This window comes from Mirounga leonina, unplaced genomic scaffold (assembly GCF_011800145.1).
Source record: "Mirounga leonina isolate KUSES-001 unplaced genomic scaffold, KU_Mleo_1.0 Mir_169, whole genome shotgun sequence".
In the NCBI taxonomy this organism is placed as follows: Eukaryota; Metazoa; Chordata; class Mammalia; order Carnivora; family Phocidae; genus Mirounga; species Mirounga leonina.
In genome coordinates, this window is record NW_023270431.1 from 5548443 (window position 1) to 5565468 (window position 17026).

The following is a 17026-nucleotide window of genomic DNA, read 5'->3' on the forward strand; positions in this document are numbered from 1 at the left end:
CTGAGCCACCCAGGCATCCCTGCCCACTTAATTTCTTCCAATTAATTCTCCTTGAATCTAGTCCTTCAACTTTCTTCTAAGTAAAGACTATCGTTTTTTGTAGTTCATTCTTTAAATGACTAAATGGTAAATTCTGTCTTGCCTGAAAACAATATTTACTTACCCTTATATTGAACAATAGTTTTCTTAGATAGGAAATTCTAACTTTATATTTGTTTTGTTTTTTAGTTAGCATGTTGAAGGTATTATTCCACTGTTTTCTGATATGTATTGTTGCTAATAAGATGTATATTGAAAGGACTTAATTGTCATTTGGATAATCTTATCTTTTGTTGGGGTGGGGGATAATCGGTTAGGTTTTGTTCATTTTTGCTTATTTGTGCAAATCCATGATCTACTTGCTTTGTTTTGTGGGTTAAAGCTGAGTTGGAGCTGCACTATTTAGATGGGTTACGTTTTATCAAGTTCACCACCAGTGCCCATTTTTTTGTTTTGTTTTGTTTTAGATTTTGTCAGTTTCACTTAGTTATATTTCTACCTGGCTTCTGCAAATATTTAAAGTTCTGGGATGTGGATGTGAAACAAACTTCAGAGCTCAGTGTTGGCCATTATTATTGGCTTAGGCCACGAGATAATTTTTTTTTTTTAATGTACTATCCATTTGAAATCAGCTCATTAGAAATACAAGAATTAATAAACATTAAGTTATAAATATAATGATTTATATTTTAACTTAATTATGTTGCTAAATATTACTTGTTTCTATTTTTCTCTGCTATGGAAAATCATACAGTTATTATTATAGAAGCACATGATTTTACACACACATGCAAGTTAACTATAATACAAGCTCGCCTAAATCTGCCTTGGAGATTACTGGAGGTATTTGTTAACTCAGTAAATATCTATGCACCACAACCAAATAGGATGCATATTCATAGGGAGAGATGGGAATTTTGATAACAACTGAATGATGACAAACTGGTTAGGTTATTGCAGAGTCTGTTATCAACTGACAAAATAATGAAACTGAAATGTTGCCTGGTAGTATCTAAAAGTGGCACTGGGCCATCTGTGCAGCAAGATAACTTTTAGATTCTAAACAAACAGTCTCATTACTAGTTTTGTTTGTTTTAAGGAAAAAAGCTCCGTCTTATGTTATATTTAAACTTACTAATGTTTATATTCATAGTGTCTGCCATTTGATTAAAAACAAACTTATGGGGTGCCTGTGTGGCTCAGTCATTAAGCGGCTGCCTTCGGCTCAGGTCATGATCCCAGGGTCCTGGGATCGAGCCCCGCATCGGGCTCCCTGCTCCGCGGGAAGCCTGCTTCTCCCTCTCCCACTCCCCCCTGCTTGTGTTCTCTCTCTCGCTGTCTCTCTCTCTGTCAAAATAAAAATCTTTAAAAACACAACTGAATGATGACAAACTGATTAGGTTATTGCAGAGTCTGTTAACAACTGACAAAATAATGAACCTGAAATGTTCATTCTCAACAACAAAACAAACTTATATAAGGTAACATGTAAGATATTAGAAAATGATACACATTCTATTTCTTAGTAAGTTTTAAATTCCTTCTTGCATAGACACTATGGTGTTTATAGAGGCGGGATGGTACAACATTTCAGATTCAGATCTGTGGGAGAGCTTTAAATGGATATGTGAGCCATCAAGAAGAATAACAAACGAAATCTTAAAACCCCAGTCTCAGGACCTCTATAGTCATATTTTCCAATTATGTGGTGTTGGTTTCCTTAGGACAGTGCCACAGGGAGCCCTTCATCCACCATGCAGACTTTGATACAGGATGAGATTATAGACACTACTGAAAGAACATAATCAATATTCAGGCAGAACATAGATTTAAAAAAATATATGATCTCAGTTCATGCTACCTCTCTCTGGAGAGCTTTATAAAAGGGAGAACAAAGAGTAGAGCCCTTAGCATTCAAAAACATAGTTCACTTTATGTGGTCTAACCCTGTCTGCGCACATTTGTGCTTTTAATGCTTTGCAAAGGTAGATCATCCAAAATGACAGGAAGACAGTGACTAGGACAATATGTTTGCTCCCTGGTTAGATCATGATTATACTCAACAAAAGGTCTGCAAGTGTCATTTTGCCAAACAGCACTTTCGTTTCTACAGCCATACTTCTGAGATATATGGGAGCAATGAACATAGGATAATGCTAATATTTCTCTTCTCTGAAACAGATGAGAAAGCGTTGTGAAAAATGTTTCCACATAGTAATCCATAGATATCCTTATTGAGAAATTACTCTTCAAACATAGTCTCATTGCCATTAATTGATTGTGTCCAGTTAAACATTTCGGACTAGAAATAAAAAGACACATAGAACTATATTTCTTGAGATCCTTTATCAGGTTTGGAAATGATAAAAAAAAAAAAAAAGGCCTATACTTTTCTTTTCCTTTTCCTCAAACTTTGAACAACTTCCAAATTAAGCACCTTGGAGTTAGGGGAGATCAGTTGCTTCACAGATTTGTCATCTTTATTCTATTTCATAACATCTTGGTTCTCAGCACTGATACCTGATGAAGAAAAATTATACATAATTCGAGAAGGTGGTTCTATGTATGTGAATGTTTTTTTTTCAATGAAGAGAGTTTAGCAAGATAAATTTAGCATGGCTTATCAAGTTCAAAACATATGCTGTTTTATTTTAAGCCAGTATTGAAAAAGAAAGTATACTCTTGCTGTTTACTCATGATCTACCAAATACCGCAGAAGTCTACTCATCAAAATAAAATATTTTTTCTAATGTAAAAATATAAAACATTAATAGTTTAAAACATTTCCTTTTCTATTGTATTTAGTATATTTTGTTAAAAGTAAAAGTGGATATCATATAGACCAAATGTGAATCTTCCCCCAAACACAAGGTAGAAAATGTTAACGTAGAAGAACCATTCACAGAAATTTCCATAATATTTAAAAAATCTTGCTGGTGATCAGTGAAGACATTACTCTTCATCATGGGTTTGGGTTGGGGGGGCTTTAATGAGATGCCCTGTTAACTTTACATTTGGTAACACCTTCGTACTCAAAATCAGCATCATGCCATGTCAAACATTTATACAGCAAAACTGGCCGTGGTGGAGAGGTGCCCTGAAAATGTGTCAAGGATTCACTGTTGCGTTCTAATCTTCAGGCTACTGGTATTAGCGTATAGCTTTGTGTGTACATACAAATTTGAAAGAAAATAAACATCCCTAATTTTATAAATATGGATCTTTAATCATTTTTTAAAGATTTTATTTATTCATTTGAGAGTGAAAGATAGAGAGCACAAGTCCGGGGAGAGGCAGAGGGAGAGGGAGAAGCAGACTCCCCGAGGAGCAGGGAGCCCGATGTGGGGCTCGAACCCAGGACCCTGGGATCATGACCTGAGCAGAAGGCAGACATTTAGCTGACTGAGACACCCAGGCACCCTCTTGAATCATTTTTAAAATCAATTTTACCATATTAAAGGGAGGGCTCAGGCAGAATGTTTACATGGAGTAGTGACAAAATACATACTTTTCCACTAATGTGAAGGGACATAAAGCCACTCAAGGAGGCAGGGCTGAGGCAGTTTTCTGGTGTCACGACTAATAATGGTACATAAGGCAGGTTAGTGATCATAGATCCTGGCAGAGTCAACCCCAGTTTTGTAGCAGTACTAAAGATTGGAACTGAGTGGTGCATTGGGGCAGGAGTGGAAGGGATGCCCCAGGAGATAAATAGGCTCTAGATCTCAGAACATTTCACAGAAACCTGAAAGACAGTTTCAGAGTTCACAAAGAGTTCTGAAAAAATTCTAGAATTATCTAGAAATACATGATAAGAATTAGTATATTTAAGTCCATTCTGTTTCACCACCCATTAAAGTATTTGGAACAAGGGAAAAATTATCGTTTCACTGATTATCCTATAGCATAATAACGTACTTTCATAATGAAAGAAATGGAGAGGGAGACTCAAACAAGTGATATTATTAGAAATTTTTAAAAAGATTTATTTATTTATTTGAGAGAGAAGGGGGAGAGAGAGAGTGTGTGTGCCTGTAAACAAGTGGGGGAGGGGCAGAGGGAGAGAATCTTCAGGCAGACTCCTCATTGAGAGCAGAGCCTGGCTCAATCCCAAGACCCATGAGATCATAACCTGAGCTGAAACTAAGAGTTGGACGCTTAACCGACTGAGCCACCCAAGTGCCCCAGAAATGTTTGTTTTTGAGAGCTATATCTAATAAGAGGTGGCATGGTAAAGGTTAAGACCTTGGACTTTGGAACCAGTTGGCCAGTGGTCAAAACCACCACTCACTAGCTATGTGGACTTGGGAAAATAATACAACTTCTCTGTGCCTCAGTTACCCATCTATAAAAAACTGGATAATAATAATAGCTACCTGATTAGGTTGTCATGAGAAATAAATACTTTTATACTTACAGAGTGCTTAGAATTTTGCATGGACCATGTAAGTCTTTTTAAGTAACTAAAACAAATAAATAAGTGCAGGGTCATATATATGCATATATATAATATACAATTTATTTTTATTATTTGCTATTTTATTTATTCCTATTGTTTTATATATAATTTATTAAGTTAAATAATTGTATTTTTTTTTGCATTAAGTGCAAACTAGTCTTCTCATAACAAAAAAAGGAGACTTTAAATTATTAAGAAACTAAATCTTTCCATATGAAGGTCGAACTCAGTAGTGTATTAGTTGACTACACTAATTAAATCAGAATGTGAAAAGTCCAATTTACAATAAAAATAGTATAAATTGGTAAATTTCATGAATAAGAGAATAACTACATTCATGGAACATCTGGAATACAGTGTAATAGTTCCATATCCCTTCATAAATTTTGTCAGGGAATTTATTGAAAGACTGGAAGAAGAACTATACTTCTAGCACCTAGTGGAGTGACTTGCCAATACCATACATTGCACTAGGTTGAAAAATGAGAGCCAAATGGCCTTCGTTTCGAGGAAGGATGAATTCATTAAGTAGGTGAAAGAACAATGAAGCAGTTAGGGGTCTCAGAACTAGAACAGGCTGCAATGAAGAGATACTGCTTCCCTTGTTCTAATAGACATTCAAGCCGAAGTTGGAAGATTTTTATTAGATAATTTAAAGAGGGAAATTCAAGTTTTGTTTAGAGTGCTGGAATAGATGATTTTACAAGTTTTTCCTAAGCCAGGATTCCAATGACTGCATGAAGATGGAAAATGAATTTTCAAAATAAAGTAAAAAGTTGAAAATAACATATATGGTTAGAACACTCAGAAGGAAGGGACTAAAATGAAGGCAAAGTGCATTTTCTGAGTTGTTTGGTCAATATATTTGATCTAAACATGTCAACTCTACATAGATATGATTAGTTGGATGTTCATTACTTTCCCAATTTAAAATGTTAATTGAATGTAAATGAGATTAAAACATTGAGAGGCTACAGATTGGTAAAAAGAACTATTCTTGAATAGAATGTAGGACTGTTCTTTATCCATTCATAGGGGGATGGGTTAGCCTGGTGATGGGTATTAAAGAGGGCACGTACTGAATGGAGCACTGGGTGTTATACGCAAACAATGAATCATGGAACACTACATCAAAAACTAATGATGTAATGTATGGTGATTCACATAATAAAATTAAAAAAAATAAAGCTAATAAAAAAAGAAAAAAAAGAAAGTAGGAGTGTTCAAAATATGTAGGTGGTGCCCTCTAGTGGCTGCAACATGCACTGACCTTCAAATAGAGCTAATACACACAATGGACATGTTTTTGTCAATCTGTTTGTTCTGGGGAACTTCAACCATTGAGCTTCAAAACCTTCTTATTTTAGATGATTAAGAACAAAAGCTCTAAAATTGCATATGGAATTTACACATTCCAACCAACAGAGGGCAATGAGATGTCCCAACATGCCCTACTGCCCCTAGAATTCCAAAGCATAATAGTTCCTGGGGTTCACAATTAAGCAATACATTTAGAAACATGTAAAACTCAGAAGTAGGAGTGAAAATACTGTGGTAAAATGTCATCTCGAGTAAGAATAATAGTGTACACTTGTGAAGCTAGTATTAGATAGCTTATAAAGCATTTCCTATACATCATCACATTTAATCCTAAGAGCAACCCTGGGACAGTAGACAGAGCTGTCTTATCTTACAGGCAGACCTTATCTTGCAAAAGGGAAATTAAGAATCAGTGCAGTTAGATTCAAGATCAACCATTTAATAATACAAAAATAGACACAAAAACAGGTGTTTTTGTCCCTAGCCCACATTTTTTTCTTCCTCTTTATCACATTGTCTTTCTTCTTATACAAGTCTGCTATACTGAATTTACATATTTGACAAGCTGCAGATTCTTTGAGTTGGAAGTAACCTTAGAAATCATGGGTATAAACATACATATATCCTCATTATTATATAAGTTGGAGACTGTGTATATATTAAGCTAATATTCAGAGTAAATGAGAAAAGAGCATTTGATTTGGAGTTAATTGATAATGAACTGTTTTGTCCAATATCACAATACTGAAGCAGATAATAAGACTGTTTATTACAAAAACTGTAGATCTTATCCATACTTTTGAAAATCCTATTTTCAAAAAAAATAAATAAATAAAAATCATATTTTCTTTAAAAGGCATATATATATATAATTCATGGTAATTCTTAAATATAATTCTAGAACTTAAAACCTAAATTCTAGAACTTTATAAAAATAAAAATACTGTCTGAAATTCACAGACACAAAATTTGTCGAAATTTCAACAAGAATGTTTTCTAAGGAATGATGCTTACAATCTCTAATCTACTAAATTGACTACTGTCAACTTAGAAAATGATTGAACAAGTGCTGTTCTTGCTGTGTCTACAATAAGGCAAACAGAGAACAATGCTTGTCAATAATTCCCTATGGGAGATGCATATTTTCAGTCATATATGTTCAATATCCACTTAATTGCTTTGTGATCTGGTAAAAATTAAACCTCACCAATGAAATTAAACCTAAATTTAAATGAAGTAACTAATGTCAGACAAAAATAAAACCTACAGTGCCTAATTTAATCTCAAGTAATTTTGTAATTTATAAAGGTTATAGACCTTTATCCAAAGGCACCAGAGTGCTTATCCTGCTTAAGAGATGGCCAGAATTGTAGAGTCTATTTCTTTAATTCAAAATGACCACAGGGAAAATTTCATAATGTCAAGATAAATATGTTATGGAAAACACTACTCAGGATCAAAGCCTCAGATTATGATGATTTTTAATGATGCATTTTCCTGTTTCAAAAGGTTACATATATTGTAGAAAAATCAGAACATGAAATATAAGCAACATGATAATGAAAGTGATATGCTCATAAAAGTGTTACAGACTTGGCATCAAGTGTATATTTAAAATGGAAAATATATTATTTGTTGATACATTCCATACATATTGTAAAAACCATTATGTAAATAAGCATTCTTTAAGGAAAACAAGTTTCCTTAAAGTTTATTTTCAAGAAGTCTTTCATTTCTTAATATTAACTTTCAGTTAGATCACTTTACTATTATATGAAATAGTAGTGAGAAATTGAGAGCTAGCGTCTCAGGTTTTCCAGCAAAATATGTGTTTCTAGCCATTCATGTAATAAAACATTTTGCTGAATGTTCATATTTTGTACAAATCAGGGACCTGGAGTATGCTAAAATACACTCTATAAAATCCAAAACATAGAATTACATTATATTCTTTCCATGAAAAGAATTAGAATATTTCTCAGTTTCTTATATGGTTTCTCAAAATTCAATACCCTCCCTTAAATTATATGGGTTTAAACTAAAGTTTAAAGACTAAGCATAAAATGTACAAAAACAGACAAGAGGTATGAAAACAAAATTTGCATAAAGTATTATTGCTATTAATGCCTATTAAAACACATTTGATCCTTCAATGAAATGAGTAAGTAGTATGTAAACATTAGGAAAGGTCATGGCTACAGTACTTCATACACCCTTCATGTTTTCAAGGTGGTATATTAAAAAGCTTTAGATGAAACCTTCTCTGACCCAAATAAGTACAGTTTCTTCCCAGTTGGTTACAGCAATTAAGGATTTATGTTTATTTAAAGATTCAGGTTTTTCTTAACCTTTTCTAGATTATTGACCATGAACCCACAGTTTACCTTGGACTGTATTCTGGTATACCACCTCCAAAGAATGAGGCTTTCTGATACAGCAAATCAAATCAGGGGCCACAGTTCAGTGCATGTATCTAAATCTAAGAGTGGAAATGATACACTTCATCAAAAGTGAACACATTTTAAAAAGAGGACAACGGAAGATTTTCTGAACAGAAAATCAACTTACGGAGTCCCAGAAATCTTTCACCAAAAACTCATGCACCTTTTATTAGTACATAGGCACACATGACTCTGTAATATGACTATTACATTAAACATTTTTTTTTCCTGATAGGGATTTTTTTTTTTTTTTTTTTGGTGTAGACTTCTCCCGCTCTTCCCCTCCATGTTCAGATGCTGCCATTGCATTAATACAATAGGTCAATCATTTGGTGGGCATCATGTCTTTTTAAAAGATTCCCACACTCAGATGGCTGTCAATGGTGGTGCCAGTGAACCGTTATGCAAAGCCCCCCAAACACTTTGTAAACTCGAATCTTTGAGCACAATAGTAAAGTTCAGTGCTGGAAAGAGATAGTGTACTGAATACACAATACCGAGCTTTGTCTGATTGGGGCTTCTGTTAAGGAGAAGGCTACTTAATCTCCCTATTTGCCCTGGGGATTCTAACTGTTTTAATGTGTCCTTGTTGAGAGTCTGTGAACTGTAGAATATATGCTGGTAACAACTTTCTTTGGGGCTTTCCTCGGAAAAGCCCAAAGCTGCCAACACAAGAAAGCTGACACAGGGGTGCTAACAAACACAAAGGGGACCTTTAGCTGTTTGTGCAAACTGCCTGGGCTAAAGTTTCATGTCATGCCTTGATGAAAGATCTAATTCTTTGGCTCATTTCATAGGAATCTAGCTTTTGTGACAATGTGGAAAGGATAGCTTCTTCACGGAGTCGGGGGAAAAGTGGGTAATCTGACGTAACATCAAGAAAGTGTGTGATACATAAAATAATATAAAGGATTAAATTAACAAGACTATTAACAACAGTGACATTTAATAGCACATTAATAATTACCCATGTTGATCATTTACTCAAGCTTAAACCATTTTTAGCGTCTGTTAATATCGTTTTCTTAAATGGGAAGTTTTGGTGAAGGGCAATTTTATATTTCTATTCTCATTCAGTGTTATAGACGTACAAAGAAAACATTACACGGAAAGTGTAACCTCAGTACAACTTTTAAAATTTGTAAGCTTTTAAGTAATGATATTTGTAATATTATTTCACCTTTGAAAAATAATTTATCATTTTACTATCTATGTATGGATCGACATAGATTCTACCTTTGCCTATTTACAGAGTACCAATGCTTTCTCCTTAGGAATTGAAAATAAACTAGCTAGAGCAGTTTATGTCTGAAGGGATAATAATCTGGGACCAACCGAAAATAAACATTTAACCATGATTTTTTTTTTTTTTTTTTTAAGCACCATGCTCAAATGAGCCAATTTTGTTCTTGCGATCATGGTATCTTCCCTGCCGGATAAATATCCAATTTCTTTTTTTTTTTTTTTTGAGAGGGAGAGAGAGAGCGTGCAAGGGGAGTAGAGGGGTGCAGGGAAAGGGAGAGAGAGAGAATCTCAAGCAGGCTCCACACTGAGTGCAGAGCCCACCACAGGGCTCGATCTCACAACCCTGAGATCATGACCTGAGCTGAAATCAAGAGTCAGTCGCTTAACCGATTGAGCCACCCCAGGCGCCCCTATCCAATTTCATTCTTAACTGAAAAAAGTTCTCATTGGGAAATGGTAGGAACTAAAGCCCAACCCAGCTGAACATCAGAGCTCTAAATTATTCCACAGGAGACCATCAGTGGCCACACAAACTACTATCAGGGAAAAGAAGAGATTTTAACTGTGCAACTGGACAACCTTTAATTCACAGGTATTAATTCTGTAATGGAGAATTCTCTCAAGCTTCTTCTGGAGTGACACATATCTTTGGAGAGAATTTATTAAATGAAGATTTTCATGAAGGAAATTTTAATTCTGGTCCTGAGCCGAACTCTAGGAATGTGTCTTAGTCTTACAGAAGAGCATTTCTCTGCCAAAAATCTTTCCTTGGCTGGTGTTAATCTTCATATTAGTCTAGAGAAATCCAGTGCTTTTTACCTTGAAAGCCTGAGCTTTACAACACTATTCATTTGATTGCATCAACTGACTCCAGAAACAAAACCTAATAACTTTAACATTTCTGGAATATTGCGAGGCAGGCTAGTTTCTTGTCTGAAAGCATATTTAGCTGTTGAATTTGAATTGTGTTTTACCATATATTAGTTGTGTTGCAATGATCAAGTCATTTAATTTTCTTTGTTTCAGTTTCCTCATTCATAAAATAAGAATAATAAAATTTATTAGGTTATTGCGAATGTTAACATTAGCTAACATTTAGTGAATGCTTTCTAGGTGCCAGGAATTTTTCTAAATGCTTTTTATATATTCTTACAATGCATTTTTGAAGTAGGTTCTATTATTATAGTTTAGTTATATTAGGTAATTTTCCCCAAATCACACAATTATTAAATTGTGGAGCTGAGGTTTGAACCCAGGAATCTGGATTCCAAAATCTATACTCTTAACCACCAAGTGAGATGCTTTGCATAAGAGAACATGCCAAGGTCTCAGGACAGTATCTAGTACACAACAGAACTCAGTAAGTCAGCTATTGAGATTTTTATTAGAAAGATCTAAAACACCTGCAATCCTGCTAAGATGAGGTAGGAAATGGACAATATTTCTTCATTTATTTTCTCATAAGAGAAACAATAGTGAACACTAACTATAAATTAATTTAAATTTAATTTAAAATTATACCCTTAATATAACAAATATTAATTTATTGATAGCAAACAGGATCGGTTGCCAATATTTTTCATCTCTACTTAGAAATATTATTTGAAGCTATATTTCTTTGTATAGACATAGAGGCACAGTTTTAGAAATATGCCCTTCGAGAGTTTTTCAATAGTATAGTTTAACAAAAGCATAAACACTAGTAATTTAATAAAATCTTCCAAATTCAATATCCTATTAGTTGTATATTTAAACAAAGGAAGCACTTATATCATAATTTGAGTGCTTAGAATTAAACTCTATTTCTTTATTTATCTAATTTTGGTGATTCTGAGCACTTCTATTGAAGGTATTTGCTCTGATATGGTCTTTGCAAGGTATCTTAATCCACAAAAATTTAGAAACACTAATATACATGATTGGAACATGGTGAGTCATGCTGATTTAATTTATGTGGTTTGGGCATAGTTAAGTTTTAGTCTCACGTGGTTTTACGAAGGAGATCTGATCCAAGGTTCAGTTTAAAGGACCCATGGGCAAGGTTTGGCAGTGTGGAAACAAACAAAAAATTTTTCAGGCAAGATTCATAAGTAGAATCAAAGTGAGAGAACAAGGATATGAGATCACAATACATAAGACAGGGATGAACTTTTGAGCTCAGAGAGAGAGACAAGAGACTTTCTGTAAATAGCACTAAAACACTGGATAACATCTTTTCCTGATTCAGAGAATGATAACAATTCTGATTTTGTGACTAGGAAGTAGGACGATATGATGATCTTTATCATCTGGAAGAAGACAAGAGAAACTGTGCTTAGCCAAATGCTAAGGACTATGCATAAAGACAGAAATTCATATCTTACAGCCTCAGGAAGTAACTTGATTACTCTAAGTTTCAGCCATTTGATTAATTAATAGTGAATGCAGTATGTAACCAAGGGCATGTCTCTAATTTTAACTAAGGTGATGAAGAAGAAAACTTTCATAACTTTGACATTCATTAGTTAATGTATTCATTATACAAATGTCTGGTAAGAGCATTATCAGCCAGCTAATGTGCTGGGCACTGGGAGTACAAAGATCAATAGAGGACCCTTGCAGCCCTTTACTAGCTCACAATTAGGTAATGAACAAGTGGATTTTCTCTTGTCTAAGTTATTATGTGGAATTTTATCCAGATCCAAAGGACGGTGATTTTATGCCCAAAGAAATCCTTCAAAAGCTTTCTAGTAACAAAGAATCAAAGGTAGTCATACTAATGGGCACAACCGATTGGGTGGTAACCACATGGCTATTCTGCAAGATACCATTTTTATTCAACTCGAGCCCTCTTGGTATTTCTTTTTCCCTTAGTGCATGCCACTCAGAAAATTAAACTCCTCTAGAAAGCCTCAGATTGCCTAAATGAAAGTTAACTTGTCATCTGGATCCTAATGGTTAAACGTAATGGCACTATTTGCTGAATTTTTCAAATACGCTGTGAAGTGACGTGGCTATGGAGACTCCTAAATAGGACCTTGTCTCTTCTCAGTCTAACGGGAGCTCCTATGGCAAGGTATAAATAATCCTCAGAATACTTTATATAGGCATGTGAGGAATAAATATGATTAAATTCATTTTTGCATGAAAGGCAGGAGCTCAAATAAATGGATAAAAGTCACACACTAATTAAAACACAGATTTACGTTTATGGCTTACTCTAGCAACATAATGGATAAACTTGAAATGTATTAAAGTAGACCTTTCAAGTAGAGGTTTGATAATAGCTCTTTGCAGAGTTTGAACAAGTTTAATAGTCTTTTTATAACTTGCACGGAAAAGCAGAAATGAATATTAAATTATATATGTAGAAACTCATGTCCGCTTTAAAAATTAGACATGTGCATCATGAATGTGCAATTATATTAACATCAGCTGATTATTACTAGAGTGCATATTTTACATTTCTGTTATAATGCAAGAAATAGATTTAATTGATCTAGGAAAAGCTGGACAAATCTCTTCAGCGCATATTAGATTTTTCATAAGAATGCTGCAGAAAGATAGGCTGCTGGTGGCCCAAACCGTCTTTCCCAGGCTTTATTTGCAGACTGCCGGCTCTCCACTAGAGGGAGATCATTAGGAAATGCCGTGACAGTGGAATCCTCTTTTCCATAGGATCAGCACTGGGTGTTATACACAAACAATGAATCGTGGATCACTACATCAAACACTAATGATGCACTGTATGGTGACAAACATAATATAATAAAATAAAATTTAAAAAAAAGAATCAGGCTTTTCTCCCTCCCTACTCATACATGTTTCTAAGTAGAAAGAAGCAAATAATAAAAAAAAAATTCTACCCACATATATCAAAAAATACTTAAGAATGAATTCTTAGGCAACGATTAACCATATTTTGTAATCATGAACACTGAAGAGACTCTTCTAGGAGGCTGTTCCTCTTTCTCTACTAGTTATAAGAACATTTCAGGAACTAGTGTTGGATCATATTTCCTACAGATCTCTAAGAATTTTAAAGAGAATGTGTGGAGTAATTCACTAAAATTATGGAACAGTTTGCTGTCTACCTTTAATAATCTCTGTAGCTGCTAATAACATTAATAGACATTATTTTTAAAAATCATATTTATTTAGTATTAATGTTTATTGGAAAGTGTAGTAAATAATTTTGAGGACCAGAGGAATTGATGTGTATTAAAGCATAGAAGGAATTCTAGACAATCGTCTGATTGAGAAGTCAGAGACACAATTCTTTGTGAATAAATACTAGTTTAAAAAAGGCAGTAGCCCTTAATTTTAAGCATAAGACTTTCATTTTAGAAATTCTAGTATTTTAATATAAACCTAAAATTCAGTGATTAAACATAAACAGTGCTGTTTCTAGGTTATTTCCTGGGAATTCAAAACTATTCAAATTTCTAAAATTTATAGAAGCAGGTTTCCAAACCTTTAATGATGTGATTATTAAAATATAATAACCCTAACTAATTCTTCTTTCTCTCAAAGTAAGTGACACGGATTATTTCAGCCTGCTCCTTCTTTCCCTCTTTCCATTCTGCCACGTTCCTGTCTTCTACCCCTCCTTCCTTTTCTTCTTCCTCCTCCCATTGTCCCTTCTTTCTTTTCTTTGTTTCTTTTCTGTAATGATCATGTGGAATTGGATGCTGAAGTAGGCTGTTGGTTTTTCAAATTTGAGTGACTAATGACAAAAAATGGGGTAATTTTTATAAAAAACTGTATATTTTGTTGGAGAAAAAAAAAGTGTAATAGAGTTTGAGTAACCCAACTCATTTTAATCCACCTCAGGCAGCATCGATAACTGTGTTTATGAAGTGTTGAAATACTGCTGAAACACGTCTTTCTTAAGACTTGTTAATTAAGTGGACATTTTTGTGATTTCCTGGTACCAAGGGTATCCCATTTACATATGTTTAAAACTTATTTATTGTGATTGTTGGTGGGAGTTCAACGATTTTGGAGAGGAAAAAGATTCTTTCTGTTGCCTTCTGTCATGGCAAACAAAAGCATCACAATACTAAACTCAACTAGTGTTCATGACTGTTGTGTTCAATTTCACACTAAATTTGGTCTCTTTCTCATGGGGCAAGACTTTAATTCTGCCAGTTATATGATATGGGAGAGCACTCTGTCACTATAATATCTGCCACGTGATCCATGTATAACAGAATGACTTTTAAATTGATTTAGAATTATCCATTCTAAGCATCCACTATCTTGTTAAATTGGATGAGATTAAATTTTCTCATAAAAATTAGGCAAAGCTTAAGCTATTATCTTAAGGCTACATTGGACTGTAACTTTGGTCAGAGAAAATACCAGAATGTAGAATGACTTAAAGCTTATTTTATCTAATAAGCCATATAGAAGTTAAATTGTAGTTCTTTGAGTTCATGTTTTTTCAAAATATACAAATTCTTAACAATGTTGTAAAAATAATACAAGGTTACATTGTATATTCTGGATTGTTAGGTTTAATTACTTATGAAATAAACACAGTGAGCACATTGTGAAAAGGGTCACAGGAAAGGTAAGATGGATGCCTTTAACTCCAATTAACTCGATTTACTTAAAAACAAAGGATCTTTCTTTTGCCATCAGCAGAAGACTCAATATTCTGAACAAGTTTGGATACTTAATAGTTGTAAATTTTATCTTCATTCCTTTGTGGAGAAAAATTATTTGGCTTATAATTATTAATGATCAATTGTTAATGAAAACTAATCATACAGTATTCTTATTTTAAAAAATGCTTATAATATAAAATTAACTTTTTGAATCCCTTAGATTGATATGTATATCTTTGTGGTACATTTTTGCGATGATATATTTTATCCACTTAATAAACTTAAGGGGAACACAATTGAGAAGTCAATTTGCCAAAACTGAGAAAAATTAGAGTGAAAGAATTTAAGTATATAAATGGATATGAACCATAGTAGGATTCATTTATTTTCCAAAATAAAATTTTAGGATAATATTTATTCATCACTTTTAGTGAAGTTGATTTTATTTTTAACAGACTCAGTTTCTTTTATAAAAGGCAAACGTGTTGGGGCGCTTGGGTGGCTCAGATGGTTAAGCGTCTGCCTTCGGCTCAGTGCATGATCCCAGGGTCCTGGGATCGAGCCCCGCATCGGGCTCCCTGTTCAGGGGGGAGCCTGCTTCTCCCTCTCCTTCTACTGCTCCCCCTGCTTGTGTTCTCTCGCTCTCTCTGTCAAATAAATAAATAAAATCTTTAAAAAAAAAAAGGCAAATGTATTAATTACCAGTTAGCAAAAGAGAACAGATATCCTGATGAAGAAATCTAAATTCCTTTTTAAAATTTACCACAAATTGTTTAAAGTTCTTTCTTCCTCTCTCTTCCTCTCTTTTTCTTTCTCTCTCTCTCTTTCTTTCTTTCTTTCTTTTTCTTCCTTCCCTCCTTCCTTCCTTCCTTCCTTCCTTCCTTCCTTCCTTCCTTCCTTCCTTCCTCCCTCCCTCCCTCCTTCCCTCCCTCCCTTCCTTCCCTCCCTCCTCCCTTTTTAATTAGTAATTTTTAATTGAAGTATAATTAACATGCAGTGTTATACCAATGTCAGGTATACAGTATGACATGACAATTCACTATCCATCTCCTACTGCTCACTATGATAAATGTAGTCATCACCTGTTGCCAAACAACATTATTACAATCTTATTAACTGTATTTCCTATGCTATATTTTTTTTATTTTGGTGACTTATTTTTTAACTGGAAATATGTACTTCTTAATCCCCTTTATCTGTTTTATGCATCCCAACCCCTTATCCACCTCCTCTCTGGCAACCATGAGTTTGTTCTCTGTTTTTAAGATTCGGTTTTGTTGTTGTTGTTTGTGTCTTTCTTTCTTTGTCCATTTGTTTTGTTTCTTAAATTCCACATATGAGTGAATTATATACCTAATGCTTGCTTTTTCACATAGAAAATTCAATCGGTAGAGACATACAGAAAGTTGTCACTGAAAATTCCTAAACCCAGTGACTGACACTGTTAGCATTAGATAAACTATTTATCTTTTATTTTCTCTCTAAAAAATGACACTTTTCATGTTCGTGAATAAAAATGTATGCCATCTTTTTTAATAGCTCACTAATCAATTTTATTGATATATCATTATAGTCCTATCTTGTTTTATTGCATTTTTCTTTATTGCACTTTGCAGATATTGTGTTTTTTTTTAACAAATAGAACATTTGCGGCCCTGCGTTGAGCAAGTCTGTTGGCACCATTTTTCAATAGCATTTGCTCACTTTGTGTCTCTGTGTCACATTTTGGTAATTTTCACAATATTTCAAACTTTTTCATTATATTATATTTGTTATGGTGGTCTGGAATCAGTGATTTATGGGGTTATCACTCTAATTGTTTTGGGGTGCCACAAAGCATGACCAAATACAATGCCAAACTTAATAAACGTTGGTGTGTGTTCTGATTGCTCCATTTACCACTGTTTGCCTCTCTCCTTCTCCTCAGACTT